We start from the raw sequence: 15,135 nt of genomic DNA, 5'->3' as shown, positions 1-15,135 counted from the left end.
TCAAGCAAAAGGATAAGTGTAATAAAAGCCTTTTTAAATGTTTGTCTCTTAATCTTCGACTGGCAAAGACAAAGTGAAGATAATCGACATGTCTCAATAGAATGCATATGAAGATTTAGAGAGAATAGGAGAGATAAGCACAGATGGGATTGGGGTCCGATCACATTCACTTAGTGCAAAAGATACCCATCCCCCTATATATATACATCTGGGCTATTCTGTTACGCATAACAGAATATTGTTCTGTTACCCTACTTGAACTGATGAATTCAAGCGGTTGAACTGATGAAATTCGAGCGGTTGAACTAATGCTTTGTGTTGCTGTTAAAAATCGCCTTCTTTAGTTCAAATTTTTTTGCAATTTTTTTGTCGAAATGGGGCGTGTAATATATCCTTGGAAAGATCCTGACATCCATATTACGATCTTATAATTTGTTTTTGCAAAAAATTATGATTTAAGAGCAGTTTTGAAAAAACCGTTTTTTCAAAACCGAAAACGCGAATCGTATTTTGGACTTAATTTTCAAACGGTTTGTCGGAATTGAGCAAATGAGATGGCGTTGGATAGCTATATATCTACATCTTCCATATATCTACTATTTCTTCAAATTGTATATGATTTAAAAGTAATTTGAAAAACGGTGATATTCTGGGTGAAACATTTTTTCAATGTTTTTTGCAAACAGTTTGTCGGATTGACGCAAATGATACGGTGTTGGAAAGCTATGGAAAATGTGCAACTTTTGCGTATAGAAAGTTTTTTCTAATTCCTTACAGTTTAAATACAAATTCAAATATGGTTAAAATTGGTTTCGAACACGATTTTTTAAAAAGTTTTTCGAAGTGGGGCAAATAATATACCGTTGGATAGCTATCAAAAATGCGAAACTTAGTCATGTTGGACGTTTTCTTTACTTCACAACCGTTTAAGAGTAATTTCGAATACAGCATGATGGATCCTGCTGTTTTCTCGTCTGAAAAACAGAGTAGTCGTACTGATATACGTGTATGTTTGTACTGAGCTATTTTTTGTACAGTAGTTTTGAATGGTTCCAAAAAAGTAAATTTGTACTGAAGTTTACACGGGTTTGTACTAAGCGTGTTTTCACTAACTAGATTTTGCTCTATTTTTTGGGTAAATTTTTTCTTATAAGTTTTTAACAGTGTACTGTATCCTAGCCCCGAACTTGCATGGTTTTTATTGTTGAACTGAATGTTATTTTTTTGCCAAATTTTTTTTGCATGTTTTCTCATAAGTAAATTTTTTTGTAACGAATGTTCTAGATTTCTCTTGTTTTCCAACTTGAACTTTTTACCATTTTAAAATTTTACCAACTTGAATTATCATGTGTGGATGAGCACTTGAACTTGTAGAATTTAAAATTTTCTGTTTTAGTTCTTATTTGTTTTCTTGTCCGAACTTATGGTACCATTATCACTGAACCTGCGTGGTTTCTGTAGCTGAACTAAGATCCATGTTGTCTGTGAAAACCAGGAAAATTGCATCTACTCAATGGTCCGTGATGCAAGCATCGCCGCCGGCAATACTTGGCGCACCAGAGAACCCGCATTGCTGGATTTGTCGAGAGAGAACTGAGGGCAGCACATCCCATGCCTTTTTTCTGCAGCAGCTACACTTGGTTTACCAACTCACACACACACAAAATTGATAACAAGTTGGCACACGACCTGATAACAAGAGCACACATGAACTGACAAACAAGAGCACACCGATGATTAACATAATATAAATCCATTGTCGTTTTTTCCATTTGTTAAGTTGCTTTTTTCCTTCGAACCTTTACTGCTATGATTTTTTTTGCAAATTTGTCCCCTTGAGTCAGAACTTAGGCAATTCTTAATTTTTAATTTATGGTACTTATGGTACTAGAGGTTTGTACTTCTCAAAAAATAATCACTCGATGTTCTTTTAGTTTTAGTTTTTAATTTTCTTTCTCATCCTTATCCTTATTGTCAATGTCATCACCATCGTACTTTTATGGTTTATATAGTTGAACGGACTTACATTTTTACCTTCCTTCTTTTAAAAACTTTTGTTTTCCTCTCCAAAACTTCCTGCCTGGCGAGAATATTCATGAACTAACAATATATCTTCTATGTGGAATATACAAGATCTCCTCAATGGGCCATGATGCAGGCATCACTGCAGGCAATACTTGGTGCACCGGAGAACCTGTACTGTTGGGTTGGTCGAGAGAGGACTGAGGGAACACGTCGGCATTGTGGTGGCGGATGCAAGTATTGGAGTTCAGCCTAAAATCACAAGAGAATGGATCAAAATCTAGTTTTAAATCTTAATACTGACGACTATTTGATCAAGTTTCCTTTACATACAAGATTCACTCAGTCCTACACAAGTAATGCCCGACCACCTTCACTTGAAACAACCAGCAGCCACAATCTGCTGGAACTCAACTGGAGCACAAAATCCAGCTCTAAAACAATCTGGTTTCCCAGTTTGTTTACCATATTCATTTACATTACATTGCAGAAAAATAATTCCATCCAGCTAGTTCAGTTCATGTCAAGCATCATCAAGCAACAGGATCACGTGTGGAAGACGATGGGCGGCTCGCGCATGCGGGCTTGAACTACTCGCCGGCTGCCAGTGATGGCTATCAATCATGCAAACTCTTGACCAAAAAATCACATTTTTCACTTGAAACCAAACTCTTGAACTTGCTCCATGACAATCTTTGAACCTCCTACAACAACAGTATATATATCATACATTATTTTTCTCTCTTTGCTCAATCATGCACCCAAAAAATTAAAACACAACAAAATACCAGTTGTTTGGCTCCCAAACCTCCTGTATATTTTTTTGAACTGATGTTCTTTCTATCATTGTACTGTTGTTGAACAAACCACTCCGCTGCCAAGTCTGCACCCTTCAAGTACCTGCACGAGTACAATTTTTTTAGAATAGTACAAGATAGTAAGGTTGCAAGTTCAAATTGTCAATAAAAATATTAGGTTTTGAACTGCTCATGAACATGCATCGATAAAAAAATTAGAAGAGCAAATCCCAAGAGCTTAAACTTCACATTTAGAAGAAATCTAGTCTTTTACAATAGCATATATAGTAATTTTTATGCCAAGTAACTTCAAAACGGCACAGGAATGAAGCTTTTGCAAGAATAGAATAGAATATATGCTACTTTCCATCCAGAAAAGGTTTCTCATGGGAATAACAACAAACAACTTGAGGGCACTCAGGGCAACAACAAGAACAAGCAACAAATTTGAACGAATTTGAGAGAGGAGAGATATTTAGCAGCAAGAATGTTCAGACTGTCGTTTAGACAATTATTTGGACAGCTACCAAACTTCCGTTTAGACAACTACTTGGATTGGTGAATACGCATAACTCTTTTCCTTAGTAAACTACAATTTACTGTGTAAGCAGGATGTGTTTACACACCTATAATTCAGAACTGAACTGAACGACCCATTTTTCTTGTACTGAAGCTTGTTTTCAGAATTCATGTATACATACATGCATCTCCATCTACAAGGAAGGATAGATGAGTTACTGTAAGTTATAAGGAAAAAAGGTAATGTAAACCTGGAAAGGGAAAAACAAGTGCAATGCGTTTATGGAAAGTTGCCCGCGGGGGTCAGTTCCATAGCTCTTTCCACTTACAGCCACCAACACAAACACTAACAAGGAAAAGGCACACATAATTACACAGGGGGAAATCAGTTACATGCCCAACCAAGATTAATAATTACTTGTTCTACTTCCATAGTTTCACACGATGCTATGCACCCTGTGAAGCAACCTAACCTGAAACTACTTTTCATTCAGCTTAAATTTAACCCCACATAATTCAGTTTTGGCTCACACATTAATAGGGAAAAATCACCTTTGCATCTATTTTTGTTCTAGGTAAATGAACGTTTACAAACAATACATGATACTGGAACATTTTCATCAAGAAATAGAAAAAATGCCTATTTTGTGCGATTGTAATGTTATTAAACAAAGATCAAAGATCAATACAGAAATGGTCCAACTTTGAGGAAAAAATTAGTTGAACCTCTGAAATCAGAGATGCAAACGAACTCGATGGCTGCAGCCGGATACACACGTATTGAACTGTTCCTGCCTTTTCATTATGAATTGATGACATAATACATGTTGAGCTGTTACACAAGAGCAAAATTCAGAAATACATATATATATATATATATTCGCGTACTCCAAATATCTGCATTTTCAGGTACAGAACTTTCTGAACCTTTTGTACGAAAGAAGTTGAGCTATCAGTCCAGAAAAATTTGAAGTCGAATGATCTTTTCTCTTACCAATGTTAAGGGAAGTTGAGCTATCAGTCCAAACGATTTTATGACAGAAGTGTTGTATATAAGCTTCAGAAATCAAATGAATCTTTTCTGCCAAATGGATCATAAAAAATATTAACCAAACATCAATATTTGTTGAACTGCTAGACCAGAGCAAGTTTAGAAATTTTTACAACCAGAAAAAGTGATTTTTTGTAGCTTTTTCTACACAAAGTATGTTCATCAACGACATTTGCATCAAAACAGTTCAATAGCAGCAGGACACCAGGTTCAGTAGTTGCACACGGCAAAAATTAGCTACCAAAGATAACACACGCACACATGTTTAGTACCAATAGCTATAACTAGCTAGATTCATTCGCAGAAGTAGCCGCACAAGTGCAGTAGCAGCTCACTGCTCATACCTGCTCGCCAGCTTTATGCCCCGTCTTGGTGCTACTTCAAAACACTTTGTCGCCTACTACTTATCTCCGGCAGTACCCTGCACACACACACCACCGGCCACCAGTTAACACATATGCACACACACACACACACAGTGAACCAGCCACACACCTCATTTCTCTACACAACCAGGACTATAGCTTATGCACATTATGGACTGATGAAGTAGCAGCACAGAAAACTATATTTTGTAGGCATCCACAAGGATAGAAGGATCGAAGGAATTAACCACAAGTTAATAGACGGGAAAATCTGCCGATGATGAAGCGAGCTAGCAATCATCCATCAACATACTCTTTTTTGGCTCACTAAGCTTGACAGGGGAGGAGCTATACTTGTTGCAACATCACTACTTGAACTGGTGTGAGTACCATACCTGGACGGATGGGGCAGGAGGGAGACGGTCAGGGAGTAGGCAAGAGGAGGGGGCATCTGGAGGAACGAAACAGGTGCAAGCAATTTTTAACAAAAACTAAACTATTTTTTTGTAACGATACATGGACTCCGGGGGCATCAATACATGTACTTCTGTACATAATAGCTCTCCCTAGTGAACTATGATAAGCCCAAATATAAATGGGAGCACGAATGGCACCCATCTATGGTATCTCAATAAACACAAATTCTCCTATTTAGAGGATCAGATAACTCATATCTCGGAAAAATAACACACAGAGCACACACCATGCATGCCCGAATTGCTACTGCAGTGTGCTCACATATACTTGAATTATTTTCCATTAGCTAACTGATTTCACTATTTTATATTGAATTGTGACAAATCTTTTTTCCTAGCAAAACTTGAACTGAAAAAGACTACAAAGGTGTACGCATATATAGCAAATGCTATGAAATGCATTTTTGTCTACTTCATAACCCATGATGAGTATCCAGTTTTTTCCCCGAACTATTCATAACTAACAACACACATCATAGAACTCTTTCTATATATCCATGTCTCCTTGTATGAGCATCAGTTTGGAACATGTTTCTTGAACTTACTAATTAGTATAAGATGTTCTGACGCTGGCACACAATGTGTATGGAGTAGCTCTATTCTTTTCCGTGTGAATGTTTAAGAGGAAAATCAACCTTGCATTGCAGGAGAGAAGAGAAGTCTATGGCTGCGGGGATACCCCTCCGGCGCCGACATCCAGCAGGGAGCCTCCCATGGTAGTAACACATTGTTCTTTTTTCTGTGATTTTTTATGAACTGATGATCAAATCCATAGTGAACTGTGACACCTAGTGTATGTTTTCTTTTTTGGTGGGGCATGATTGGAACTAGTATGAAGCAGTGTGGGGATTAGAAGAGGAAGCGTACATACATGAGGATGTCATCGGCGAACTTGCAGACGAAGGCCACGGAGGAGAGGTCGAGCTCCATGAGCTCCATGAGCCTGAACAACATCAGCCTCTAGTTTTAATCATAGTCCCAAATCAGCACCAACCTAACAGGTTGATTAGTCTACAAGAACGGAACACTAATGATGCAGAGCATCCTATGGACATCACCATGTCAAGAGTTCGTTTGGCAAGTGACACGTGCCACATCTACTTCACATACATAAAGGTGAATCATCTCCTTTACACGTGTTCACTTGACCCCTTTGAGGATGGTATACTACTTGACATTCCTTCCATGTGCATTCATAGGTATTGTCGGAACTTCGAACATAGCGAGGATGAGTTCATGCAGAAGAGAACATCTACACCATCCAAGAGGGAAGCCTGGAAGTAGAGAAGGAAGCACCAAGAAGAAGGCAGCAGCTCCCAGGCTACCCCGTGCGCACGGGCCCCTCCGACCCCGTGCCCACGGGCCTCCCAGGCTGGCGGTCCTGAAGACCTCATGCGCACGGGCGTGTACCGTGCCCACGGGACCCCCATGTCCACGGGCCTCATGGACCCCGTGTGCACGGGCCCTTGCGTCCGGTCCCTGGATACCCCGTGCGCACGGGCTCCACTTACCCCGTGCACACGGGGCCCCCTATGTGATGCTGCGGGCTTTGCCCTTGTTTTACCATTTCACCCCCACTTATCCCTCTCTTTGCTTAGGACTATATATACTCCTTCATCTCCTCCATTTAGACTAAGCTAAGATTAGATCTAAACACTAGAGCTTAGGTCATGTACCTCCCCTTGTGGGATTCCACTCCATTGGAGTTCAAGGCCTCCATTGGAGAAGATCCGTAGTGGATGAAGACCCCCCTTGAGGGAAGGATCTATCTAGATCATCAAGCCCTCATCTCCTTCATAGGATTTGGGATGAACTCTACCATGTATCTTATTTCCCTTTGTTGTTCATGTACCTTGTAGATCTTATGTGTTTGATTGTCTAGTGGATGTGTGATTTGACTTGTTCTTGAGTGTTCCTCTACTTTTCCCTCTTTTGTTCATCTTGTTCTTGGGGATTACACCTCCAATTCGTGAAAGATCTCCCCATAGGGTTCCACCCTACATCATCTTGGTATCATGAGCCATGGTTTCTCACGAAATTGGAGCCCCCCTCTTTGTTTTCTAGCCTAATTTTGCTTGTTCTTGCCCAATTTCGAAAATCCCCCACAAAAAGAGCCATACCAATTTTTTTGTGATTTGAAGTTTTTGTGAGTTTTTGTTGATTTTGATCCATGGATCTGATGTATAGCAAGTAGATCTACCCCCTATTACGTCCCCATACCCCAATTTTTCTTCCCCATATCAAATTTGACAAGAAAATCGCGAAATTTCCGCCTACCCCGTGCCCACGCGCTCCCTACCCCGTGCCCACGGGCCCCCGCGAAGTCCCTGGAGACCCCGTGTCCTCGGTACATGTACCATGCACATAGGACCCCGTGTCCACGGGCCCTGGACCCCGTGCGCACGGCCCCCCTACAGCAGCCGCCCAGACTTCACCGTTTTGGCCGTAACTTTCGCATCCGAACTCCGATTTGGGTGTTCTTTGGCTCGTTGAAAAGCTAGCGATGTGCCCGAGGTGCTTATCTTGGTTTTACCACCATTTGCTCCATCAAATTTTGTCCATTTTGCATCGGCCCTCCACCATAACTTTCGCACCACCACATAAAACTTCCGCAAACTAACCCATTTTGGTTCCTTTGGTATTTGTGGATGTTTGAGTTGTGATTTGAGTCTCCTAAGGTGTTTCGGCTACTTAGGGACGGTTGCATCTTCATCCACCACCGGTGACTTGTATCGGTCCATCGACTACATCCACCACGAGCTTCCACATCGACAACGACCATCCATCCTTTGAGACCATCTTCAACCAGAAGCAAGGCCGGTTACCCCCGACTTCGTGAAAGGTTAAGTGTGACGAAGGTATCCATTCCGTCATAAACTTCTCCTTCCTTGCCATTACATCTTGATAGCCCCACCATCTTTGCGAATACCTTCATACCCATTGAGACTAGCTATCCGAGTATTGTCGGGCTTCGCCAAAACTTGTGCACCATAGTGATACGATATCATATTGTTGCATCATTAGATATATCATATTGTGCCATTGTTTACTCCCGTGCATATCTTGTGATACTTGTCCCATATTTGTGGTTGAGGCTCATAAAGCATAGTGGAAAGGAAGAGGAAAGTCAAACAAAAGCTTTTAAGCAAGAAAGAGAATGATCATAAGCTTATAAGCAAAGAGTTGAGCATGAAAAGAGATACTTGTGCATGAGGATACATGGTATAGGAATCATTTAGCTTGCATACATATAGGTTGGTGCCAAGTAGTGAATCGTGCCCAAGTGTGCAATCAAGCTAGTGCTCTCCTAGTGTTTGTGCAACATGAGCTTAGTCTTCGTTAGGCAATTTTGTATTGCTCATCCCTATAGTTGCACAAGCCCCATTATCCCACCGTGTGTGTTTCTTTATTGCCCTCCTCTATATTTGCGATCACTTGATTTGCATTTTGAGTCCTTTGGATTTATTTCAACATTTACAATATCTTGGACTTCAATTTGCATGAAATTTGTGCCACTTGTCCTAACCAAGCACTCGATAAGCTTTACTTTGTAGGTGTGAGTGAACAAGTCCGGTACCAATTCCACTATTCTGTCATTTCACATTGAGTGATACAAGATACATCCTCAACTTTGGGAAAAGGTAGCTTGGTATTGTTTATCTCATTTCCTACTCACCTTTCCTCGAGTCTTGTGATGGATAGGCAAAGCACATCATCTCCGGTCTACAACAACAATGATGAGTTCGATGATATGAAGAACTTCATCGACGCCAAGATGGACAAGCGCATGGAGGAGCTCAAGGCCCTCATAAAGAACCGCAAGCGATCTTCCTCATCTTCGAGAAGACGCTCAAGTGCAAAGACTCCCGAGCTACCATCTCCGGCAAGTACACACAAGCATCAACATCGACATGACCATGAAGAGCGAGCTTCAGGACACGTGTTGGCTGCTCTGCCAACCCCATGCACATGGGCCCTCGACCCCCGTGCCCACGGGACCCCGTGCACACAGCCTCCTGCACCCCCGTGCACACGAGCTCTACAGAACCGCAACATCAACTACAAGACTACGGCTTCTTCAACACCTTTGGCATCTTCGCCAAGTGACTTCAAGGCATCTTCGCCTTCGGACGTACAACATCTTCGCCTACTCCACGAGCTCAAGTCCACTACTCCCTCGAGCTACTACGACCTCGACATCGACCATGCAATTCCTTTTTATGGGACTCAAGAACCCAAGGAGTACCTCGAGTGGGAGCGTTTGATGGACGACTACCTCAAGCTACATCAAGTCCCTTCCAAAGATCAAGTGAAGTGTGCCACAAGAAACTTCCATGACTACGCCTCTACATGGTGGCTTCACACACCTTCGGAGAGCTACGAGATGAGTTGGTCCAAGACGAAGAAAGTGATGCGGCGAGAGTTTGTGCCTCCAACCTACACGGAACATCTTCAACACCAATTAGAGAACACCATACAAGGATCCAAGTCCCTCGACGAGTACTTCAAGAACATGAAGGAAGCCTTGCGACATGCTGGCGTGGACGACCCCATTTGGATGAAGTTCTACTTCATGATGGGATTGAACAACAACATCTCCAAGACTATCTTCCTCGAGAACTACAAGTCCCTTGACGACAAGTACTTTGGTGCTCTCAAGGCGGAGCAAGAACTCAAGAAGGCCAAGTCTACTCGACCCCGAGCTCACTTCACAATGACCATGCTACAAGATGGCGAGAGTGATGATGTGCCATCTTCGGCCTTCATTCATGACGAGAGTGATGACGTGCCAGCTTCGGCCTTCATCCATGACGAGAGTGATGATGTGCCATCTTCGGCCTTCATTCATGACGAGAGTGATGATGTGCCATCTTCGACCTTCATCCATGACGAGAGTGATAGTGTGCCATCTTCGGCCTTCATCCATGGCGACGACTACGAGATGGTTGAGCATGGGATTCTCCCTTCGACCACGGCGACGTATGAGACTTGAGTGACTTTTTCCACCATATTGAGAGTGAGAGTGACTTCACCACTAGCCCCATATATGATGAGCCGCCCCAATTCCCATGTGAGGAGAGCCACCACCACCACCACTTAAGTGATTTGAGTGACTCCACCATATGCGACATTGAGTGCACCTACCTTGAGGGAGTGAGTGAGCCACCACCACATAGGGAGAGTGAGATAGTTGATGAGGCATATGAGGCCATTTCGCTTTCTAACAACTTAACCTCTACCTCTATTGTGTCTTCTCATTTGGTGCTAGGTCCCATATATGATGACACGCCGATCCTTGACGACTTCGTCCTCCCTTTGGACATGGCGATGGCCATGGTGGACTATGATGCACCCCCCACATGGTTCCATCACGATGAAGATGAACACGATTTGGTCTTCCCCACCTCACCTACACCACTTGAGTGCAACGACAAAGGTAACATAGGTGAAGGTGATGCTCTTGTCCCACTAGTGGACATTCTTGACATTGATTGCTTGCATGATGTTGATCACCTATTACCATGCTTCATTCTAGTATGATTTCCCCATGCGATGATTTGCCCATTTATGATGAGTTTGATGATTGCCATGAGGAGTCTAGTAGTTGTGATGCCATGTTACATAGGATTTCTTGTGATAATTCTCTTGGTCATATCATGTTTGATAATCTGCTTGACTTGTCATATGCTATGCATGAGATCTCCTGTATGTCATATTTGCAATCTCATTATAGTGACTATGCATATGCCATTAAAATAAACCCAATTTGCACATATGGCATAGATGACAAGCCCATGGTTATTGGCATTTGTTTTTCTTGTGATGATATTGATATGCTCCCTTTGCATCAATTATCTAATATGCCATGCCATGACCACCGAGCTTTGAACATGCATTGTTTGCCATGTTGTCCATTTTCTCCATATTATGATTCCGATATTGCTCATGAGGAGACCCCCATAGTTTCCTCATACCCATTAGGAGATTTTGATCCATCCGATGATTTGCATGATTTCCATGATTGTGTGCACCATATGCTCCCCATGAATAAACATGCTTTCAATGTGCCATATATTTGCTTGCTCAACTTGTGTCCCCATCGTGTCATACATAACAACTATTCTTTCATGATGGATGACATGTTCATATACCATGCCTCAAATTTCTTTGAGCATTGCTTATCTTGTGCTAACTCACACGTGCACATACACATCATGATGGATGATGTGTACATTTACCACACACACAATTTCTTTTGTTTGTGTCCCTTTTGTGTAGGTGCCCATGAATACTTGTCAACCTCGCAATCCCACGATTTGACAAAACGAGCTCTAGAGAGCAACGATGATTTGGGATCCCATGGATTGTCTTTCCCACTGCTCTCTTCGCGCAAAGACTTAGCGCATTTCTTCTACATGGCCCTCACTTGGCTATGGGTTGTTGTCCATTACATATTACATGCCCATCTTGCCATGTTCACTTTGCATAATATGCTTATTCCTATGCCTTTGCCATGCATTTGTGACCCATGCTTCGCATTACACATGATGATTGATTCTAGTACTTGTATGTGTATTTGCAAGCTTGGTGGAGATATTGCTTGTTATTGCCATGTTCCATATGTGACCCATTCCTATGATGTTACTATGATCTTGCTTTGTGTTCGTGCTTGCGATACGTCATGTGCATTGTCTATGCGTATTATATGCTCACATGACATGATTGCCATGATTTACTCTAGTGTGTTGCATCTTCGCTACACTAGTTTGCATGACTTGATTGATGTACTTGCTTATGATGCATCACCAATGACTCATACTTGCTCATTTCATGCGGTTGATGACAACCATCTACATGCTTTGCACATGATTGTTATTGCTTCTTGTCACATATCTCCATGTGTTGCCTCTCTCATGCTAGATGATTCACCATGTATTGAGTGCAACAATGATTCTCATCTTGCTCATAAGATTGCCCCCATAGCATTCTCACATATGTTTGGAGATTTTGACATATTCCTTGTGAAGCATGCTTGTCTTACCTCTTTGCACCATATACCTAGTGCCTTGAATATCGCCATTGTTGCATCATATTATTCATGCACTTGTGCTTCTAATGGTTATGTGCAAGAGAAGAGAACCATCATGATGGATGATGTGTTTATCTACCATGCGCATACGCTCTTTGTTTTGTTGTGTGCATGTGTAGGATACTTGGACTTCATGTCAACTTCCACTTCATACGAGTTGACCATTCGAGCTCTTGAGAGCGAGCCTCATACATTCGACCATGACTCGCTTCTACACCACATTTCCTACCACTTCGACATTGTGAAGAACGCACAAGGACATGTTTTCGAGGTGATATAATTCTATCTCAAGAACACCCAAACCATGAGCATGCATATTGTGGATTATACTTCATGTGTTGCTTGCTCCATGACACCTTGCACACATGATAGCGATCTTGCTTCGACCTATCATTACCACATTGCCATGCCACATGATATATATGCCTTGTGTGTTGCATCTAGTTCTTCACATATGCCATGTCCCTTTGCTCATCACATGCTTGACGTGATTACCTCACACATGTTGAACAATTGCTCCTTCCATTGTGTTGAGTTATACAATATCTTCACTACACCCTATGCACGTTATGCTTGGATTGTCTTGCACTTGCCCCATGTGTTTAGACATTTCACTATATTTGGTGTCGTGAATGATTCTTATGCCTACCATAGACCGTTCATTGAGCACTTTATGCATGCTTTCTATAACCTTGAGGTACATGCTTGTTCACTTATAACATATATTTGCATCTTAAACCCCCATTTGCATGCTTGTTCCCATGATGTACTTGATTGTGCTCAATTTATATGCTCAAATGCCATGACACACTTCTTTGTCAAACCATATGCTATGCTTGATGACAACACTTGTTGGGTGCATCACCTCTTGGATCCTTGGTTTTGCTCTTACGACAACCACATTCGTTTTTCCAAGTGCTTGTTATCTTTGCTCCTTTTTAAGGAATTACAAGACGGTGCGACATTGGAGAGTGCCCATTTGGAACTACAACATGACGAATGCTTGGTGATCGTCCACATCTACACGGCGCCATCATCTCTTTCCCATGGTGATTTGGATTTCGATCCGAGGTCGGATCTTTCCCCAGGGGGAGGGGATGATGCAGAGCATCCTATGGACATCACCATGTCAAGAGTTCATTTGGCAAGTGACACGTGCCACATCTACTTCACATACATAAAGGTGAATCATCTCCTTTACACGTGTTCACTTGACCCCTTTGAGGATGGTATACTACTTGACATTCCTTCCATGTGCATTCATAAGTATTGTCGGAACTTCGAACATAGCGAGGATGAGTTCATGTGGAAGAGAACATCTACACCATCCAAGAGGGAAGCCTGGAAGCGGAGAAGGAAGTGCCAAGAAGAAGGCAGCAACTCCCAGGCTACCCCGTGCCCACGAGCCTCCCAAGCTGGTGGTCCTGAAGACCTCGTGCGCACGGGCGTGTACCGTGCCCACGGGACCCCCGTGTCCACGGGCCTCACAGACCCCGTGCGCATGGGCCCTTGCGTCCGGTCCCTGGATACCCCGTGCGCACGGGCTCCACTTACCCCGTGCACACGGGGCCCCCTGTGTGATGCTGCGGACTTTGCCCTTGTTTTATCATTTCACCCCCACTTATCCCTCTCTTTGCTTAGGACTATATATACTCCTTCATCTCCTCCATTTAGACTAAGCTAAGATTAGATCTAAACACTAGAGCTTAGCTCATGTACCTCCCCTTGTGGGATTCCACTCCATTGGAGTTCAAGGCCTCCATTGGAGAAGATCACTAGTGGATGAAGACCCCCCTTGAGGGAAGGATCTATCTAGATCATCAAGCCCTCATCTCCTTCATAGGATTTGGGATGAACTCTACCATGTATCTTATTTCCCTTTGTTGTTCATGTACCTTCTGGATCTTATGTGTTTGATTGTCTAGTGGATGTGTGATTTGACTTGTTCTTGAGTGTTCCTCTTCTTTTCCCTCTTTTGTTCATCTTGTTCTTGGGGATTCCACCTCCAATTCGTGAAAGATCTCCCCATAGGGTTCCACCCTACATCAACTAAGCAATGTTTTTCTAAGTATTGTATCCATTTTGACAATCGAGTTTAATTAAGACCCAAACCTGTAGGTAAGGTAGGGACGGGCGGTGGTCTTTGCACATCCTCAAGCCAAATTTGTTCCTGAACCTGCAAGAACATCGACAAAATGTATTTTTTTCAGAATTCAGTTCATGCTCGCAATTTTCTGAAGTCCAAATCCAAATGTAGGTAAGGTAGGACGAACTCGTCTTCACCCCCGCCATGGCAGCTACTCTGCTTCCCCCGCTGATGGCTAGCAGGGCCACCCCGACATGGAGGGCGGCCAAGTGCCCTTACTTACAGATGGAGGGGTTGGCCGGCGGCAGTACGGCCGTGGGATCTCAGGGGAGAAGGCGGACAGATCTCGGGAAGGAAGGTGGACGGAGCGTGGGGAGGGAGGCGGACTGATTGCGGGGAGGAAGGAGGCCGGAGCGCGGGGAGGAAGGCGGCCGGAGCGCGGGGATGACGACAGCCGGAGCGCGAGAAGAAAGGCAAACAGAGCGCAGGGTAGGGAGGAGGCCGGCGCGCGAGGAGGAAGGCAACCGGAGCGGAGGAAGGAAGGCGTCCTAAGCGTGGGGGGTGGAGAAGGCCGGCGCGCGAGGGAGGGCGGCTGTCGGCGCGAGGTAAGGGTGGCGCCAGTGTAGGAGGGAAGGAGGTGGCGGGGTTCGTGGGGAGTGACAGGCGTGGGCTCACAGGGATGAGGAGGTGGTGCTGGTGGCGGCAAGGGCCGTCGCGGCGGCGCGCTTG

Source organism: Triticum aestivum, chromosome 3B (assembly GCF_018294505.1).
Source record: "Triticum aestivum cultivar Chinese Spring chromosome 3B, IWGSC CS RefSeq v2.1, whole genome shotgun sequence".
NCBI lineage: Eukaryota > Viridiplantae > Streptophyta > Magnoliopsida > Poales > Poaceae > Triticum > Triticum aestivum.
This window is presented reverse-complemented; position numbering follows the sequence as displayed.